The sequence below is a fragment of the Anolis sagrei genome, chromosome 1 (assembly GCF_037176765.1).
Source record: "Anolis sagrei isolate rAnoSag1 chromosome 1, rAnoSag1.mat, whole genome shotgun sequence".
In the NCBI taxonomy this organism is placed as follows: Eukaryota; Metazoa; Chordata; class Lepidosauria; order Squamata; family Dactyloidae; genus Anolis; species Anolis sagrei.
The window spans coordinates 263,689,780-263,710,834 of record NC_090021.1 but is presented as its reverse complement, the minus strand read 5'-3'; positions in this window follow the sequence as shown (position 1 = coordinate 263,710,834).

Sequence of the window (21,055 nt, the reverse complement as noted above, 5' to 3'; positions counted from 1 at the left end):
TCTGCATGCTACTCATGCTAACGCATGAGAGGTTATGGGCCCAGCATAGCGGCATAAGGACTCTAAAGCCCATAACTCTGAGATTTTGGGAGAGTTTTTTGTGTGTGTTTTTGTGCTTAAATAGAAAAGTAAGCAGCTATGGCTCGTCATATGGCAAGCTTACCATTTGAGCATTTAAATGCTGACAATTACATGGCTTGGAATGTGAAAATGAAGAGTTTTCTCATAAGAAAAGATTTATGGACTGTGGTTGAGACCCCACCTACAGAAGCTTCGAGTGAATAGGTAAAAAAGCAAGACCAAATTGCCAGGGCGAGCATTTTTCTCGCTGTTGAGGATGGGCAATTAATTTACTTAAGGGACACTATATCTGCAGCAGACTGTTGGCAGAAGTGAAAGGAAGTTTACTAAACTGAAACTTCTGGCATAAAGATTATTTTGACCCGGCAGCTTTATAATTTGAAGCTAAAAAGGGGTGACAACATAACTGAGCATTTGCAAAAGCTCAGGCACTTGTTGATGGAGTTGGAAAATAGACAAATGGTGTTTACAGAAACCCATAAAGCTTTCATTTTGTTATCTTCTTTGGACTCTAGTTGGGACAATTTTGTGTTCAGTATGCAGAGTGTGCCTGAAGCACAGTTAACCTTGGATTTGGTTTCTGCAAGGCTTCTTGAGGAAGAAAGAAGAAAGCAGTTTCTTAAAGAAACAAACGTCATTTCAGAAAATGCAGCTTGTGAAGGGGTTGGATGCAGAAAAAACCCTGCTGTGTGTAACGTAAGGAAGTGCTACAATTGTGGAGATGTGAACCATCTTGTCAAGGCCTGTCCCAAGAAGAAGAAGAAGAAAGAAGAAATGAAGAGGAACCCCGGGTGGCATGACAGAAATGCAAGGGGAAGAAATGCTGATGTAATGACTGTGTTATCAAAGGCTAAGTATGATGGGGCCACATGGTTACTTGACTCTGGGTGTGCAGAGCATTGTGTTAATAACTTAAAATTGTTAAAGGACACTACAAAGCCAGAAATTAATCATGTTACTTTAGCAGATGGATCATTAGCTGAATGCAAGCTTGTAGGCTCAGCATTTGTTCCTAGTTTAGGAAGATATTTAGATAATAGGCCTGGGTAACAACGGAAAAATTTGTTTCTAAAAAAAATTACAAAACATTAACGAATCGATTTCCGAAACAATAACGAATCGATTCGTTAATGGCAGACGCGACCGCGAAATACGCTAAAAAACCTCCAAAAACTTCTGAAGCTTCCCTCTCCCTCTGTTGTTGACTGTTGGCGTTATATTATAATTTTTTTTCACTAATTAAACAAAAAACAACCATAAAACTTGCCCCAGACATGCGGAAATAATAACGAAACGACCTCAAAACAATAACGAAACGATTACAATAACGAAATACGAAGCATTTACAAAACTATTTAAAAATTCGTTTTTTAAAAAAATTGCTCCAGAATGGTTCGTTATCATTTTGTAATTAAAAAAATTAACGAATTATTAACAAATTACGAATTAACGAAACGAAACCGCCCAGCCCTATTAGATAATGTTATGTTGGTTGAAAAACTTGATTTTTGTTTATTAAGTGCATCAAGTTTGTGTCTGCAAGGATATGACATCAAACTTAATAGCTCTGGGTGTACTGTATGGAAAGAAAATAAGGTGTGTGCCAAAGGTAAATTAGTTAACAAAGTATATGTGATGAGTAACAAGGATAGTTCACCAAATGTTTCCTGTGTAAATAACAAACCTATACATAGTGATTATATTCATTACTTTCATAGAGTTTTTGGTCACGTCAACTTTAATTATCTACAAAAACTATCAAAAGTGACTGATTTAGAGGTAAAGCCATGTCAAAAGTATTTAGACTGTGCTGTGTGCTCTAAAGCAAAAGTAAAGGCACATCCAATACCTAAGAAAAGTTTAAACACAACTACCAGACCATTTGAATTAGTTCACGCTGATTTAGCAGGGCCATTTCCTCTTTCGCTTGGAAATGCAAAATTTATATTTGTGTTAGTGGATGATTTTTCACGATTCACTTATTGTATTATTTTGAAATCAAAGTTTCAAGCTTTCAGTAAGTTCAAAGAGTGGGTAGCCATGGTTGAGAGAAGATTTCCTTTTAAGGTATCATGTTTAAGGACTGGTCGTGGTGGAGAATTTATGGGGACACAATTTCAAGACTGGTTAAGAAAGAAAGGAATTAGACACCATAAAACAAACCCATATTCACCTGCTGAGAATGGTGTGGCAGAAAGAAAAATAGGCGTTTTGAAAACTATGAAAGACTGCATGTTGGTAGATGCAAAAATGTCTAATAGGTATTGGGCAGAAGCAATTTCCACTGCTACATATATCTTGAATAGAAGTCGGAGTTCATGTGTAAATAATACTCCATATTATTTGTTGCATAAGAAAAGGCCAGTTCTAAAACATCTTAGAATATTTGGAAGCTATGCTAATGTACTGGTACCTAGACAAACTAGAACAAAAGGTCAGAAAAAATGGCAGAGACTACATTTTCTCGGCTACCAGGAAGATACCAAGGGGTATCGGTTTATTAAAGACAATAGTAAAATTGTGATTTCAAGAAGTGCAAACTTTGAAAAGAATGCAGGTTGGGAACATGTTCATCAGAATAGTGAAGTGTTTTTACATTTAAAGGAACATGCAACAACAGGGATAGATTTAAAATCTGAGCCTGACAATCACATTGAGGAACAAAGTGAGGATGCTATAAAAGAAGAGCCTGAGTTAAATTTACAGGAAAGTGATGCTGAAGAGCAGATAGTAATTCCCAGAAGGTCACAAAGAACAAACAAAGGTATACCTCCAGATAGGTTTGTGGTTCAGGGTGTAATGACTTGCCAACCAGAAATGGAACCTGAAACCTTCCAGGATTTAGATAACTGTAATCCTGTAGAACAAAGTAAATGGAAAAAGGCAATGGATGATGAATTTAATTCTTTGTTAAATTTAGAAGTGTTTGATATTGTTGATGTACCAATAGATAAGCCAGTGATTGGGTGCAGATGGGTTTTTAGGAAGAAAGACTTACCTGATGGGAGTTGTAAATATAAAGCTAGGCTTGTAGCTCAAGGTTTTGCGCAAAAGCAATTAGTAAATTATGATAACACCTTTACCCCTACAGCTAAAGCTGAGTCAATGCGAATTGTTATTACTTTAGCTGAGCAAGAAGGATTTAAGTTGAAACATTTTGATTTTGAAACAGCATATTTAAATGCCACTATTACTGAGGAGACATAGATGAGGCAAGCACCTGGATATGAGATTCAACCAGGAAAGGTTTATCGACTTCGAAAGGCATTGTATGGATTGAATCAGTGGAATCAGTGCATACATGAAGTGTTGGTGAAATTAGGATTTAAACAAAATGTAGCCGATGCGTGTGTTTATACACTAGGTGAAGGCAAAGATAAGATAATTGTGTTAATTTATGTAGATGATCTATGTATCGCCGCACAGACTGACTCAAAAATACAAACTGTATATACGTATTTGTCAAAACATTTTAGGCTAAAAGATTTGGGATGTTTGAAACATTATTTAGGCATCGAAGTAGTTAGCAATGAAGGGGTGGTATTCCTAAACCAAACAAGAAAGATTTTAGACCTTGTCACTAAAGCAGGTTTACAAGATGCTAATGCTGTGCAAACTCCTTTAACAGGAGATTTAAGACTAGAAGACACAAGAGAACTGAAAAATGTAAAGTTATATCATTCTTTTGTTGGAAGTCTTTTGCATATTGCAAATTGGTCACAACCAGATATTGCATATGCAGTAGGTTTACTTAGTAGAAAAGTATCAAAACCAACAGTAAGTGACTGGCTAGCATTAAAAAGGTTGATTAGGTATTTAAAGGGAACTGCTAATTATTGTTTGTGTTTTTCAAAAGAGGCTGACAAAGAACTGGTAATGTACGCCGACAGTTCTTTTGCTGAAGAAAGAGACAGAAAATCTATAAGTGGTTACATAGTGCTACATGGAAAAGCTCCAATCTGCTGGAGGTCCAGAAAGCAAACTACTGTTGCAGTATCTATGGCTGAGGCAGAATATGCGGCGTTGTCTCAAGCTGCAAATGAGTTACTTTGGATTAAACAGTTATTTGATTATTTAGGTGTGGAATGTAAATTGCCTATTACTGTACATGATGATTCTCAAACGTGTATAGCTATGTCAGAAAGTGAAAGTCTGAAGAATACAACAAAATACATAGCAGTGAAGTATCAAAATATAAGAACCTTAATCAAGGAAGGATTTATCAAAATGGTTTATTGTAAGTCTGAAGATAACTTGGCAGATATTTTTACAAAACCACTAACGGCAGCAAAGCATGGTGAAGCAACCAGAAAGTTAGGCCTACTAGAATTAAAACAAAACTGTAAATAATATAACTTAGAAAAAGTGAAGGGGCATGTTGCTACTAAGAGGTTGCAACGTACTTTATCTAAGTTGTTGTAAGGATCAATGTTGTTTGTGCTATAACTTTAAGTTGCTGTAAGGTTCAAGGCTGTTTGTGCTACAGCTGTTTCAGTTAATTGAAGAGTTAATTGAGAGTGTTATTTTCATGTGTATAAAGATAGCCACTGTGTGTTTAGTTCTTTGCCATTGTGCGTTTATGCTATTGTGCATCTATGCCTCTGTGCCGTTCTGCTTTGTGTAAGCCGGGGACTATGCTGCAGATGTCCTCCGAAGACACAGCCATGAGAAGAGGACAAGGATTCCTGCTTATCACAGCTGAGTAATGATATCTCTCAGAAGATATTGTTTCATGTTACTTTTGTGGAAACAGCAATCCTGCTATTTTGTTTTGTATGCTGCCAATACTACAACATTTTTTTTCTACTTTAAGCTGAAGTCTCGTGTGTTTTTCTTTTATGAGCCATTTCATCACACACACAGTTAACTGGGCTAGAGTCAATCTGCATGCTACTCATGCTAACGCATGACAGTTTTCACTAACTATACTTTAAAAACACTTTAAAAATGAAACAGCAGTGTCCCCCAGTTTTGTAATGACTTTTGAACCATTTTTAATGGCTCACACCTGCCTAATGAACACATATGTAGAGATGTGTTTATTATAAAGTGTTATTTATAATGTGTTTAAACTGTATTTATAATGTTTATTATAAAGTGTTATCTATAATGTGTTTGAATCTGTATTTATGTATTACATTTGTTGCCAGGGCCTAGCTGAGAGAGATAGGTTGCCATGGTGACAGGGCCGAAGAGGAGGTGGGCGGAGCTTAAGGAGAAAAAGGTTTGAAAGTGGCAGTTAAGCTTCAGTCAGGAGGAAGAGACCCTGAGGAGAAGAGCAGAGCCAGTTAAGGGCTCTGGGAAATAGCAGAGTCAAGAAAGGACTCTGGGAAAAGTAGTTTAGTCCGGTGGATGAGACCCGGGGAAGAGGTTCAGAGTCAGTTAGGGCTCTAGGTTGTGAAGCTGTGAGAAATTCAGTAGTTCTTAGAATTTGTGAATATTTCTTCAGCAAGAGAGCTGAAGGTGTTACCTTGTTAGATTGCTTAGGTTAAAAGAATCTAACAGAGGGGGTTTAAAGGATCGCCAGTAAGGAAAGACTGGTGATCAGTGGTTTGTTCCGAGTATAGGGCAAACAGTGTGGATATTCACAATAGGGAACTCTGAAGTAGTATAAGCACTTCACTAAAGAAGGAGTTTGTAGAATTATAACATCAGAAGCCTGAATGTATCTCAAACCAGCCATTTTGTAACATCAAGCCTTGTGCCAAGTTCAAATTCTCAAAACTGCAACAATTACGTTCTGTTAACAATAAAACTTGTTCTCTTTGTATTTCAAACCTGCCTCCTCCATTGCTTTTATGCTTGGTGCATTCCACACTACCAAAGTCACCTCACAACACAACTAAAGATAAACAGAGACATAAACCAGCGTCTCTAACATATTGGTGGCAGCTTAATTGATATCTAAAAGAAGGTTCCTCACAGAATATTGGTGGCATTAAAGATTAATACTTCCTCACATAATTTTGGTGGCATCTAGTGGGATTAGCGCTTCTTTACAACATATAACCTCCAACTTATTTTTAATGTGTTAGTACCAGGATGGTGACACATGAAGTAAGGTGGCAAGTGGTGTTGATACAGTTAAATGGTTGTTTTATAATTTCGGTATTATGAAAGAGCTTTTGAAATATAGATTAACTGTTTGTTATCCAAAATGCTTGGGACAAGAAGCTTTTTGGATTTTGGATTCCCCCTCCCCCAGATTTTAGAAACATTGTAAACATTGTAATTGCCCAATACATACATAATTGGGACCAATTATGTATGTATTGGGTCCAAATCTAAACAGGAATTTCATATATGAATTATACTCACATCCTGAAAGTAATTTTAAACAAAATTCAACATAATTTTGCACGTGAAACAAAGTTTGTGTACAAAAAGCAAAGATATCACTATCTCAGCCACCCATGTGGATTTTGGAGTAATAGTATACAGTGGAGTCTCACTTATCCAACATAAATGGGCCAGCAGAATGTTGGATAAGCAAAAATGTTGGATAATAAGGAAGGATTAAGGAAAAGTCTTAAACGTCAAATTACGTTATGAGTTTACAAATTAAGCACCAAAACATCATGTTTTACAACAAATTGACGGAAAAAGCAGTCCAATACACGGTAACATTATGTAGTAATTACTGTATTTACCAATTTAGCACCAAAACATCACAATGTATTGAAACAGCTGTGGATCCGGGCAGGAGGCAGACTGCATTGGATAATACAGAATATTGGATGAGCTAAGGTTGGATAAGTGAGACTCTACTGTATTAGATTTTAGAATTCTGGATAAAGGATGCTTAATCTGTACTCAAAATGAGTACAAGATGACAGAATTGAAGCATATACTAAAACAAAGGGACCTTCTATAATGCCATATAATCCAGAGTATCAAGGCAGATGATCCACATTATTTGTTTTGAACTGGATTATTTGAGTCTACACTGACAGATAATTCAGTTGAAAGCAGATAATCTGGATTTTATTCAGCTGTGGTTGTTTTGGTTGGAGTAAATAAAACCATTTTTCAGAGCATTAATAAATTGATTGATTGATATACAGATAATAATAATAATAATAATAATAATAATAATAATAATAATGAACAACTTTATTTATACCCCGTCACCATCACCCCCAATGGGGACTCGGGGTGTCTTACATGAGGCCAAGCCCGAACAACAAAATACAATTAAATAAGATACAAATTGCAATAAAATAAACAACATAGCATTAAAATGTAAAACATATAAGCATATAAACAATATACACAAAATATAAAGAGAAGAAAAAAACTGTAAACCAAACATAATGACAGTGAGTGGGCAGCATGTACATAAAATGATTTAAAAACTCAGGGTGAGATAAAGGAACAGGATTATTTGTAAGGGAGAAATCATAGAGAGACAGGGAAACAATCGGACCTTCGTACAAGCGGGGGGTGTACTCCTAGGACAAAAATGTTGAGGGAGCAATAGCATAAGATTATGTGTAGAAGGAGCCTGAGTTGGAGCAAAGAATGATGCAAGTTATTTTAAATCCATATGTCATTATTAACATTTACATTCTGCTTACCCTGCACCTCCCCCTCCCCCAAATGGGACTCAAAACAGCTCACATTTTAAAGGACAGAAACCAATACCCACATCCACTCACAGAGAGAGTTTTTCTAACTTATTAACTTTCATGGTTATATTCAGAAACTGCTTTGGTTTCCTAGTAGATCTGAGAATTCATTGTTAGTGGTATGAAGTGATAAAATTACACTGTTAGCCTTACAGGACTACAGCTCCCAGGGCTTACTGTAATGGCAATTAAACCAATTTAAACCTGTGCTATAGATACGCCCTTAGCTGAAGGATTCATCAGAGTCAATAAAAGTGGGGATGCTCAACTTCTGCCTGCTGTATTATTAGCTCCCATGACTGCATAACAGAATTAAAGATGACTAGAACTGATGTTTCATGCATGAGCATATTTTAAATCTTACTGTGGTTCTATCTCATTGTTGCCACAGAAACGCTGGAAAGCTTCCGAAAGGACACAGATCATGCTGGAGCATAAATGCATGCTCTTTTCATGTCACTTTGTAAGCATCAACTCCTCTTCCCTAAAAGAGCCACCCTTTGTTTTATACAAACAACCTCTATGATAAGACAACCATTGAATGTAAACAGTAGGTTCATTCACATTAATGACTGAGAACCATTTGCAGTGCAGAACGCACGTCTTGAAGCTGCTTCTTGTACTTGACTTTACTTAAGGGTGTATCCACACTGTAGAATTAATGCAGCTTGACACCACTTTACTGCCATGGCCATACAAGCCAATCTGTGTTTAATAATCTTTAATAATCTTCTTCTGTCAAACAATTCTTATATCCAAACATTCTTTGAAATGTTTATTTGGAATCTCCTTTCATTGTAAAAGGCACTTAGCAAGGTTACTACCAGTATAGGCAATGCAAGGTTTGAGGATGAGGGAAAGTGACTTATCTGTTATGACACCCTAGTTCTGTCAGAAGCTCAATTGGTGCAATTATGATGCAATTATGGCGTAAAGTAAAAACACAAGTTTTCACTAAAAATGTTGGGACCTAACTGATTTCCGCAAAATTTGAACATGTGGTTGAATTAATTTTATTGTATAGTACCCTGAAATTCCCTGGTATATGGTAAGGTGGGGGAGAGATGATAGCCTATGGCTATGATTTTTTTATTACTTTGTTACTTTTGCTGGTAAAAGGGAAGGCATGTGAGATGACTCATGGTGCCCCATGCACCCTCCCTTTTCCCCTCATTACATGGTAGGGATGAGAAAGGATGTGTTGGCACCCTTTCTCTCCCCCATCAGATGGCAAAAAAGGCAGTAACACATGTTGCCCCACCACCCTTTCTGCCACCATGCGGTAATTTGGGGAGGAAAATGTGGGTAGCTCTCTGTGAGGGGACAATGGGTGGGGCCTACTGTGCATCGTATAATGGCACACAGCAGGCCCCGCGCAAGCCATGAAATAAAGTGGCAAAATGGGGCATGTTTGCCCCATGTGAAGAGGTCCATAGTATGAATGGATGCTGTTAGTCTGGTTCTGGAGACATCACGAATTAAATTCTAAAGATTGTTGACCCTGGGATTTCAATCAGTATTTCTTTTCTTAAATTAGATTCCCAAAGTTCAGAGCAGCACTTGTAGCATTTCACTTTCCTCTTTGAACAGTATAAACCCAGGAGAACATGCCCAAGATTCCTGCTATTTACATCAGTTCTTCCTTGCTCTTAAGGATCCAGTCCATAATTAAATTACCATTAAAGGAAGTGAAAAAGTTTGTTATTCCTTGTTTTCTAGTCACTAGTCTTTTTAATAGGCATACCCTTCAATTAGTGCTTTAACTAGGTTTTCACAGAGCCTATCAAATCATATTTGCCTCCCTGTGTTAAGAGTTTGATTTCAGTTCCCCCCCCCCCCACCCCATGTTTTGTGTATTTATATAGAAATATCAGAAAACACAGGTCATTCCCTCCAGTTCTTTCTTGTTGGTTTTCCCCCCTCTCTCAATTGCTCGGTTCTCAATCTGTAGTGGTGGCTTTGTTTCCTGAGTGCTTGTTGTCCTCAGTGCTTGTTGTCCCTATGTTCCTGGAAAAATCATTTCCATCCCTTTATTTCAATTTAAAGCCCTCTTGATCAGTTGGCAACATGCTTAACTTGTGGTGGTTGGTAGCGTCCATGTCAGTGGGATAGTAAATCCATTCTACATTTCAATCAGGCCTTAAAAAGGCTATCCAAAATGCTGAATCCAGCTCCCAAATTTAATCCTTTACAATTCCCATTAAACCATACCCTACTGACATATGAGCCAAGAGCTGCCATTGGGCTTACTAGACAGTGACACATGATTTTGGAGTCAAGGATGTTTAATCGAATTAACAGTTACTTTCTAAATTTTAAAAAATAGTATTTTGTGGGAAGCAATACATATGGCTCTGCATAAGAGAATGGAAGTACCTTAATGTAACTTCAGAGAAGCTGAATGCTATCTTAAGATAAGCCTTTCATGTTAACAAGCCCAGTGAATGTCAGCTTCTTTAGATTAAGTAGTTATATCTTGACAGGCTAATATGGTACTGTAAGAATCCTGAAAGTAATGACATGTATGAAGAGAAGAAACAGAAAGAAAAGAGTGGCTGTTTTAAGGCCTGCAAATTTTCTCTTGCCCTTTAACAATAGATTTATCTCTTTCCCCAGTGCAAGCAGAAGGAACTCGTAAATTATTTTTCCACTCAAAGAAAAATAAGAATTTTATCAGGATTTCTATTGCTATCTAGAAATAATTCTAACACTTGTGCTAATAGTATCAGTATAAATATCTATTTCATAACTGTATGTGAGCGTTACAATTTTCTTTCTGCTCAGGGAAAAATAGAAATCTGTATACAGCATTCAGATTTCTGGAAGGGTAATGTAAGAATTCTTCTGTAGAGAAAAAAATGTATTTTCATGCAAAATCTTGTTTGCTGCATAGAAAATGGCTTTATGCACCAGAAACAGCATTTTCTGCACAGGAGGCAATGTCTAATACACAGAAACCTAATTTTTATCTATGTAGGAAACTTATTCATTTTTTTTGGTACACAGAGTAACTTCTCTGCAACATGTGGGATATTGAAATGCAGGGAGGAACTTGCCCAATATTTTAGATTGATTATTAGTAATTTTGTTAGAGTTTCCTGATTGTTGGGGAAATTATGTTTTGATTTATAACCAATATTTTTCCATTCACAAGTAATTATGATAAATGGTTGGATTCTGACTAATGACATTATCACACCAGAGCATGTCCACAGATATAATAAGGAAGACTTTCATCTTTTAGGGTTAAAAAACCCCAGCAAACTTAGGAGCTAATGGCAGTGAGATTAAAGATCCATTGGCTAAGGACCTTATATCAAATTTATCTTTTCAAAAGGAGAGCATTTTATTGCCAGCATTATTTTTAAGCATCGGATATTGTTGGCATCTCTAATTAACAACAGTAACACATCTTCTTGTACAGGTTTGTGCCTGCAGAACAGAATTAATGGGGGTGGAAGAGTGAAGAAATAAAGAAAATGGACAGACATATTTGCCTCTGCTTTCTGAAATGTCTGCATTACATGAAGGACAATCAGTATAGCTACATCCATAGAAATGATTTATAGGAAACTTTTGTGATTATTTCAGACTTAGCCATTTGCACCCATTATTCAGCTTTATGGAGAAAATAGGTTATTTAGATGCTAGCACTTATAATGCATGGTGCTGTAGGCTTTTATTTATTATGAAATGTATATATTTCCATGCAAATAATCATATCTGTGATCTGCATTGCTATATCCAGTAATACAGTGGAATCAACGAAGACAAATACGCTGGCATTTCTGCTGTGAAATCTAAGTTTCATTTTGGACTTAAACACCGGGAAACACAAACACTTTTTTTTTTAGCGAATCATGAAGAGTAGGTCCATAACACAAAAATTATATGATTCATTCCATATTTTATATAAACATTATTAAATAAAATTTCTATTTTAGTTACAAAGTTTCAAGTCTTTAAAAAACTTAATTGGTAATTTATAGTTATAAAAGAATACCACATCTGTTGGAAACGCTTGAAAACTGTGTTGAAACAGTTTGACAGAAATTAGGCTCCAACAATAAACTTCAGTGGACACTTATGAGTGTAAGCCCAGTCATTCTTTCATGCTCCATTGTGCTTCTTATGTATGTTTTCAAATGTTTAAGATTCAAAAACGATCTTTCATTTGCAGCTGGTGGCACTGGCAATGTTGCAGAAATCTGAAGAAGTTTCTTCACTTTTGGAAAGAGCTTCAATCACAGAAAATGTATGGTTCCAGTGCTTTTTCCATTTTCTACACCACAGGTCAAATTCTTCCATCATTGTTTCATGGCCCTTCTAGACAGACCCCATATTCCAGGATCTGATCCCAGGTTAATCGATTACACAGTGTGTGTGAGTGTGTGTGTGTGTAATGAAAATTTCATTAATATAATTAGAGTAATGAAATTTTGTTTCATTTTAGTTATAGTAATTGTGCAAGTGGGAAATCTTCAGGTGCTTCTTTCTTACTCATTTGTATGGCTATTATGGTGAAACTTACTACAATGGTAGAACATGTTTACCACTGTTAACCCATCAAATCTCAGAAAGCTTTGGGGAATTTTCAAAGTGTTTATAAACATTTTTAAAAATAAAAATTGCAATATTTAGCTCCTTAAATTTTCTATACAATATCACAAGATAACAGGGGATCATTCCTCCCAACTTTCAGAAATATTCATACATCTACCAATTTTGGGATTTAAAAAAAAGTTTTGAGAAAAACATTATTTTAAAAGCCATTGAATGTCTCTCATATTAATTAACAGAACTTCCATTTTGGGATTTCTTCCCAGCCCAGCAGAGAGATTTATTTACTAAAAGTATCATTCAGTCCTCCTCTTTGTAGATACAACAATTTGTTAAAACTCTGGCTGGCTGCTGCTAAGGAGAGACAAATCTCTCTCCTATCCTGATTGGGACTTTCTGGTGTGGAGCACAATTCTGGGAAATGTAGTTTAGGGCAGAGCCTTTTGAATTCTCTGGCACAGGGCTCGTCACCTTCCCAAACTACATTTCCCAGAATTCTGAGCTTTCTCAGTCTCTTTCCCAGAGAACTCTGCTTTCTTGCTGCTGCTTCCCTTTCCTAATGGAGAGAGGTCATTATTTTAAAGAGAAGTGAAGACTTTTTGGCTTTGCTTTGCTTCCTTGCATTGAAAATAAAACTGACTTTAGGAGGCTTCCAAGGTTTACAAAATTCAAATGAAAAACTATTGAGTAAGTTACAATTCTTAAGTTTTGGGTATGGGCCATGCCCACATGTCAGATATCGCATTGCAAGTATGAATTTAACTAATTTGATTTGACTTATGAGGACTAACAATAATTTTGCACAGCCTTAATATCTCTATCTATCCCCTCAAGATTCTGATGATCCTGTTAAGAAAACACTTTTCCACTAGTCTTTTCACTTTGCTTCTCTTGTATCTATTTTTTCCAGTTTGTGATGTTCTTTTGAGTGTCAGTTCACAAAATCTATTTGAGAAGGATCGAAAATTGTTCATTTGCACATAGTTGTCATAAAGCCCTTTTGAAAAAATGGGGATCCTGTGGACCTTCTGGAAACAATTTCTTCTTGACAAATGCTGGACTACACCCAGGGCATAAAGTAACAGAGGTAAAGCGGGTTTATGCCACATATGGATATAACTATAACTTGGCTTTCTGTTGTCACATAATTGAATATTTTATGTGTGATAGGAAAGCATAGTGTGTCTTTTGAACTAATGGGTTAATCAATTCCTACTGATCCTATTACAGTGGTTGAAGTAACTGAGGGTACTTCCAGGCAGTACCTATAATTTGTGAGAGAATGGGTATAAAAAGATGATGTTTGTGCTAAATGCACACTCAATCACAGCAATGGAAGGAAAATCGGATTCAAAAAGGATCTCTTTTATCCCGCTTCTGGGTGAAGAAAGCAGATTTTTTTCCATGTGTGTGTGGCCCTGCAATCATGTAAAATTTGGGATTTCCCTTTTTACCCCCTATGGAGACTGCTTACTACCTCTGCCAGTTTTAAAAAGCACAAAATAGCTGATCAGCTGTTTGGGCTCCCACGGAGACACAGCTGATTCCTGCTGGTTTTAGGAGAGGAGAAGTGGAGAGCCATTAGAAGTCTCTGAAAGTGTTTATTTTAAACTTTATAATATTAAATGGATCGTGAATAAGCAATAGGGCAAAGAGGAAAATCCAGCAGGATTAAAAAAAACTTCCCTCTCTTATACACCGATACTTATATGCACATATAGGAATCTCTCCATATTGGTATTAGGATATTCACATGTTGGCATATACACTCATAAACTGAGTGATTTTTTTGAAAAACAAACATCTGGCAGATGTCACCTGTCTGCCTTCCATTTTATCCCAAGAACAGAAGGGTTGTGAAGATGGCAGGGAAAAAAGCCCAAGACCGGGACCATCCATTATCCTCTATTATTTTGTTGTGTTTGTACACATTTCGAGGCTCTGAATGTTTGCCTTTTTAAATGTGTAAATCGCCCTGAGTCCTTCTGGGGAGAGCAGGTGGTCTAGAAATAGTTTTATTTCTTATTACTGTTCTAAGATGCCGGGTTTGTTTATCCTGCATATTAATCACACATATTAATCACACATTTTGACACTGTCTGGAAGTGCCCCGAGAGCCACATTCTCAAATGCTTGAAACTAGAAGCATTTTATCAGCGTTATGTGTATATGGCTTTGTGAATTTGAAATAGATTCTGGAAAGTATCTGAGATACAACACAAGTGTGTCATCATTAATGAAAGTCAATGCCAATCTGATCTACAGATCAGTTAAGTCAGATTGACTGTATTTAAGCCACATGTTTGATATCATCTTGCTTTTAATTGACTTTAGTGAGTTCCAAATATTTAATGATATAAATGATATAATGTAATTAAGATGCCCCAATCTAAGCTCATAGATACATTTTGTTTTTAATAGTATCCCACAAAGTTCATTGCTGTCATATAGTACAATGCTGGGTATCTTTATGTATCCTTAGAAAATAACTCTCTATGCAGCATCTAACAAGGGGCCTAAGTAAAATGAAATCAACAAGTTAGGATAAATGGTTGTAGAAGACAGGAGGCAAACAGGGGAAATGATGTGTAAAACTGCCTCAGCTGCATTCCACAATGACACAGCATGACTGGCTGCTTTTCCAGTCTGATAGGTCTGTGCCATATGAGCATAGCAGCATGAAAGAACTAAGACCAAATGTAAATCTGGAAGAATCTGTCAGTGTTACTTTCTATGTCATTTTTAAAATTAGTGGGTTTTTTTTAAAAAAACAACAACAAAAAAAACCTTATTGTATTTCTGCAATGTAGTTGCACAATGTGTCAGTAAAGATGTGATTATCATCATGGTAGCAGTCATAGAATCATAGAATCATAGAATCAAAGAGTTGGAAGAGACCTCATGGGCCATCCAGTCCAACCCCCTGCCAAGAAGCAGGAATATTTCATTCAAACCACCCCTGACAGATGGCCATCCAGCCTCTGTTTAAAAGCTTCCAAAGAAGGAGCCTCCACCACACTCTGGGGCAGAGAGTTCCACTGCTGAATGGCTCTCACAGTCAGGAAGTTCTTCCTCATGTTCAGATGGAATCTCCTCTCTTGTAGTTTGAAGCCATTGTTCCGCGTCCTAGTCTCCAGGGAAGCAGAAATCAAGCTTGCTCCCTCCTCCCTGTGGCTTCCTCTCACATATTTATACATGGCTATCATATCCCCTCTCAGCCTTCTCTTCTTCAGGCTAAACATGCCCAGCTCCTCAAGCCGCTCCTCATAGGGCTTGTTCTCCAGACCTTTTATCATTTTAGTTGCTCTCCTCTGGACACATTCCAGCTTGTCAATATCTCTCTTGAATTGTGGTGCCCAGAATTGGACACCATATTCCAGGTGTGGTCTAACCAAAGCAGAATAGAGGGGTAGCATTACTTCCCTAGATCTAGACACTATGCCACCAATCTAATTTGACACATGGCTGAATATATAGGAATTCCACTGCAGGCTTTTAGGAGCTCAGTGCCCAGTCAATACATCATTAATCTTTTGAGTATCTTGAGTTGTGTTTTCTGCAGATTTTATTAGATTGCCTAATAAATAAATGAATTGACCAGTTTAACTTTCACCCAGATTCTATTTTACATAAAATCAAGGCTTTCTGTTGAAGTTTTGAGAAATGTAGCCAAATTTGGGAAATTCTGATTAAAATGTGAACCAAACAAAATTCTCACCTATCCCTATTCTTTTCTAAAGGAATACATTCTGTAGTCCATATTTACATAGAGCCACTTAAACTAAAAATAATCCTTCTTCGACAGATGAAATTTGGAAACTGCAAGAAAACTGAGACAATGAAGGTATCCCCTCCCCCAATAGTGATCTGAAGTTTTAAAATTACTGCAATTTTGGAGATTTGGAGAAATAAGAAAAAAGTTCATTTGATAGGCAAATGCTTACATGGATGGGGCCATGTTCTAATTTTACCTCCTGTATCCTAATAGTTAAACCTTTGCTACTCAGATTTCAGGAGCTTGGAAACATAGTTGAAAGAGACCACAAAGGCATCTAGCACAACACCCTGCAATTCAGGAAGACACAATCTAAGCACTTCTGACAGCTGGCCATCCAGAGTGCTTCTACACTATAGAATTAATGCAATTTGATGTCATTTTAATTGTTATGGCTTATTATTATGGACTCCTGGGTGTTGCAGGCACCAGTACTCTATGAAAGAAGGTTGAAGACTTTATATAACTACATCTCAATGATTCCATAGAACTGACCCTGGTACTTAAAGCGGTGTCAAACTGCATTAATTCTGTGCTATAGATGCTCTGAAGGTCTCTACAAACCTCCAGAGAAAGAAATTCCACCACATTTTTGGGGCAGTATATTTCACAGTTGAATAGTTCTTATCATCAGAAACTATCTAATTCTAACTCTGCAGTTAGATCCCAATGCTCCTTGTCTCTAGAGTAACAAAAAGCTAGCTTGTTCCTTCCTTAGTATGACATCCTTTCAAATATTTTAGCAAGGCAATCATGTCTCCTTGTAACTTTATCTTCTTCAAGACACTACACACATAATGATGCAGCCTAGAATCTAGGCTGTTTAGCTGCTGCATCTCATTGTTAATTCACTTTCACCTTTTGTTCTGCAAAGTCACTAGCTGATCTTATTCATCTACAAAAGTGATATATAAATCAAACTCTAAGTGTGATAACATCTTTTTTTGTCTTTTGCCCCAATCCCATTTGAAGTAACTAACTGTAGGGAGCAAACCTAAAGATCACCAATGTGCATAATGGTTGGAACTGTACAGTAACAACATGAGTTCTTTTTTTTCTTCAGCATTTGTCCCACTTGATGGTGGGGTCCGCTTCACTGGCTCCATTTCACCTGGTTGTGCACTTGATCAGGGCATTGGTTCCCACGGATCCATGGGCACCATAGGTTTATGTGGAATCTATGGGCAACAACCATGTGATGTGACATTGATGGTCTTCCATTGGCTGGCCTGACACATAGGCCTGTCATCAGAGTGTCTGCATTAAGCTTATCCTGAAGTTATTGAGAAGTCTCCAGCAACACCACCATGGAGGAACGGACTCACAACATGACTTCTGATATGTTAATTATTCTTGCAAACTAAGCAATATTGTTTGCAATAAAGGCTAATGAAAAAGGATCAGAAAAATCAAATTGGGCCAATGTTATGTCATCAGCATTTTGGTTGATTCAGAATTATAATAACACAATGAAGGCAATTGACAAATTAATTTTTATGTTATTTTGGGAGATGGAGCATAGTGGTGACCACTGAGTAATTATTGTGGAAACAATACCGCTTCTCTCACCCCTAGGGGGACTCAAAGCGGTGTACAGTATAATAATTGGCAAAAATTATATGCCTCACATACTAATAAAAACAATACATTACATATCAAAAACAATAAGATATAACTGTAAATTAAAATCATTAAAATTGTCAGACATGATTGTTTACCAGTTTGTGTAGTTTTCAATTACCGATCTTGTAGACAGTGCAATTATAATGAAAGTTTGTGATGCGAACCAGAGCCACCAAAGCTGCCCAAAACAATAAGTAAGGAGTTCATGGAAAAGCCTCATTTTAGCTAATCCGGGTAAGTAGTCCTCACACATCAACAGATGTTACAGGTGCCGGGCAGCAAGGTGGCAAGGCAATGGGGGCCATGGGGGCTCCCTGTACAGATGTTGCTGGTGCTGGGTGGCTCCCTGCTCAGATATAGCTGTTGCCGGGCGGCGAGGAGGCTTGGGCTCTTAAAGGGGCCAGTCAGTGGGGGCCATGGGGGCTCCCTCCACAGATGTTGTTGGTGCTGGGCGGCATTATTTTGGGCAGGAAATTATGAACTTGGAACTCAGAACAGCTCATGCCATTTTCCTTGCTTGCTTTGTATTCCCAGAGGCTGGTGGGTGTTTCCCTGTGTTCTATTTGTCATTGGTTTAGTAAGAGCACAAGGACAAGCTTCTGCTCTAACTATCAAGTTAATAACCTTTTGCCAGTGACAGCTCCATCATGTGCAGAATCTATTGCATTCACATTTCACCGGTGATTAAACTTTTCATTCTATTGAATTTCTCTTGTAATCTGCCAGGCTTTCATCAACATTAATACCTCAGCATTGCACAGGTGCTGTAATTAAAGGCCTCATTTTGGCTAAATTGTTACAGTGGTATCACTCGGGAAGCTAAAGCAAGAAAACCAATTTATTTTCTTGATGGTATGTGTATGTTATAAGCTAACTGCCTTCATGCACAAAGCTATGCAAACACAGCTTATTATTGTTAGCTGTAATTTTCTCTATTGCCATTATGTTAGCATACAGTGCAATTAATTTTCCTATTTGAAGGTATATGTGTGTAGGGAGACTGATGATGATGTGGACTCTTTTGCCAATGGAGCTTAAAAGCATGGCATTCTGAGTAAATTGAGGTGGGTTTACATTTAGTGATTTATTCATCATCAGTCCACAAAGAGAGCATAGTGCATTAATGGTGGTTGCAGATGACTTGCCAAGATTTCAGCTGTACTATCCTCTTGAAGAAGAAACTTTATTTGCTTTACTGGGAAACATCAATACATTACTCTGCAATGCCATTCTGCTAATTCTAATGCACAATTGACCTATAAGATTGCCACGTGGCCTTTTATAACTTATTTTTAACCTTACAAATTAATATTTTCATCCATAGGCAAATTCTCCCTCCTGTATAAAAACCCCAATAGCAGTTTAGTTGTAACCTGTGCACAGCAGTTTCAAAAACAAATCCCATTTCTGTTAGATTTGCCTGCCAGTAATTAGGTACATTTTATTTATTCTTGTTTCCAACCTTGTGTAGCCAGCAAAAATTGCTTGCGCACCAGCAAGCAATGCTGTTCTATTTTTTCATTATGTGGTGGTGCAGCAGTCTTGCTCATTAGAATTTTAATCAGACAGAATTATCTGGAAATGTGCTTACTGAGTAGAACTCTTCCCTGTTCTCTAGGTCTGACTATAATAAACTAGTTATAGTAAAACTGAATCAGGAGACAAGTCTGAAAAATCAGTGAAAGGTTAAAGCAGCTAGGTCTTGCATAATTTATTAAAGAAAGAAGCATAATTGTGAAAATGAGCCATTGCAACTAAAAGAAACTTCACACTGAGAGATAGAACTGTGCCAAAATGAGAATCTTCATACAACCAATACAGTGCAGAGAAATAGTGTAAAAATCATATAGTTTTATTGCAACAACCTGAATACAACAATTTGTTATGTATAAACAACAATATAAATTTAAACCTAACAGACTCTTTCATGATGCTACTCATCTGACCTATTTTGGATAGCTTACAGGTGCATTTGTACACCGCTATGGATCTTATCCTATGGGGTGGGGGGGGGGGGGGAGGTAGTGTCATCTAAGCATAGTCCTGTAGTATTGTGAATCATTATGTTCCATTATTCATAACTTAGAATCATAGAATCATTGAGTTGGAAGAGACCTCATAGACCATCCAGTCCAACTCCCTGCCATGAAGCAGAAAAATCACCTTCAAAGCACCCCCCCAACAGATAACCATTCAGCCTCTGTTTTAAAACTTCCAAAGAAGGAGCCTCCACCACACTCCAGGGCAGAGAGTTCTACTGCTGAACAGCTCTCACAGTTAGAAAGTTCTTCCTAATGTTGTGGTGGAATCTCCTTATCACACGTTGTTTAAATTTGCTGGTTTACCCATAACTACAAATTTTCTTCCTTATTCCATGAGCAAGTGTATTCCTCATTGTCCCTTTTTTTTAAAAAATGTGTCTATGTTCAACATTGCAAAGGATCTGTAATGGCTTCATCCAAATGTTCCTAGGTTCTTTGAGATTAAAGGACTTTTATGAGGGTTCAAAATTAAATCTGGTATTATAGGATGGGCTGTCATTTTGGTTCTGTTTCACCAGATTTAAATCCCTGAAGCAATATAATATGCATATTTGTAAAGCACAGAATATAAAGAAAAGTAGGGCTAACATTCCTGTGGTGTTTGTTTTGCTGTCTGTGCCCCTTTTCAGAAGATTTTGACTCATTTGAAGGGAAATCTAATTTTTTCCTCCCATTCACAAACTCTGTAATAGACCCAAGCAGCTGATCTTATATAGGACACACCACTTGAGGGGAAATCTGACTTTCCCCTCAATCCCGGTGCTCTACAGCAGACCCAAGCAGCTGGCAATAAATCAGAATAAATTACAGAGGTGCCCTTCCTCTTATATGATGTCTCCCATACTCTTTCATGGACCATCAGCAGGCCAGCCTCTCAAGAAGTCATTTTTTCTGGGTTGTTGTAGGTTTTTCAGGCTGTATGGCCATGTTCTAGAGGCATTCTCTTCTGACGTTTCCCCTGCATCTGTGGCAAGCATCCTCAGAGGTTGTGATTTTTCCCCCTAGTTTTACATTTTTTTTACCCAGCTCTTTAAACTGGATCAGCGCATGTTAACAGGGAGCCAGGTTTCCTTAAGCTTGTGCCAGCCAGGGTCAGGTGCAGATCAACCAAGAGCCTCTCTCTTTGGATCCAGGAATCCTTAATGGGCCTCGGGCCCTGATTCAGCCTTGATCGCATGGAGCCAACCCAGGCTCTTTAATCAGCACTAGTGTGAACTATGGCTTGACCCACAGTGAAAGGTCTCTCTAGGGACAACAAAATATCTGGTTAACCAAAGTAACACATATCCTTAATATGTTACAACATATATCCTTTTGTGGACTTCATCTGCTATCCCTGACTTCTC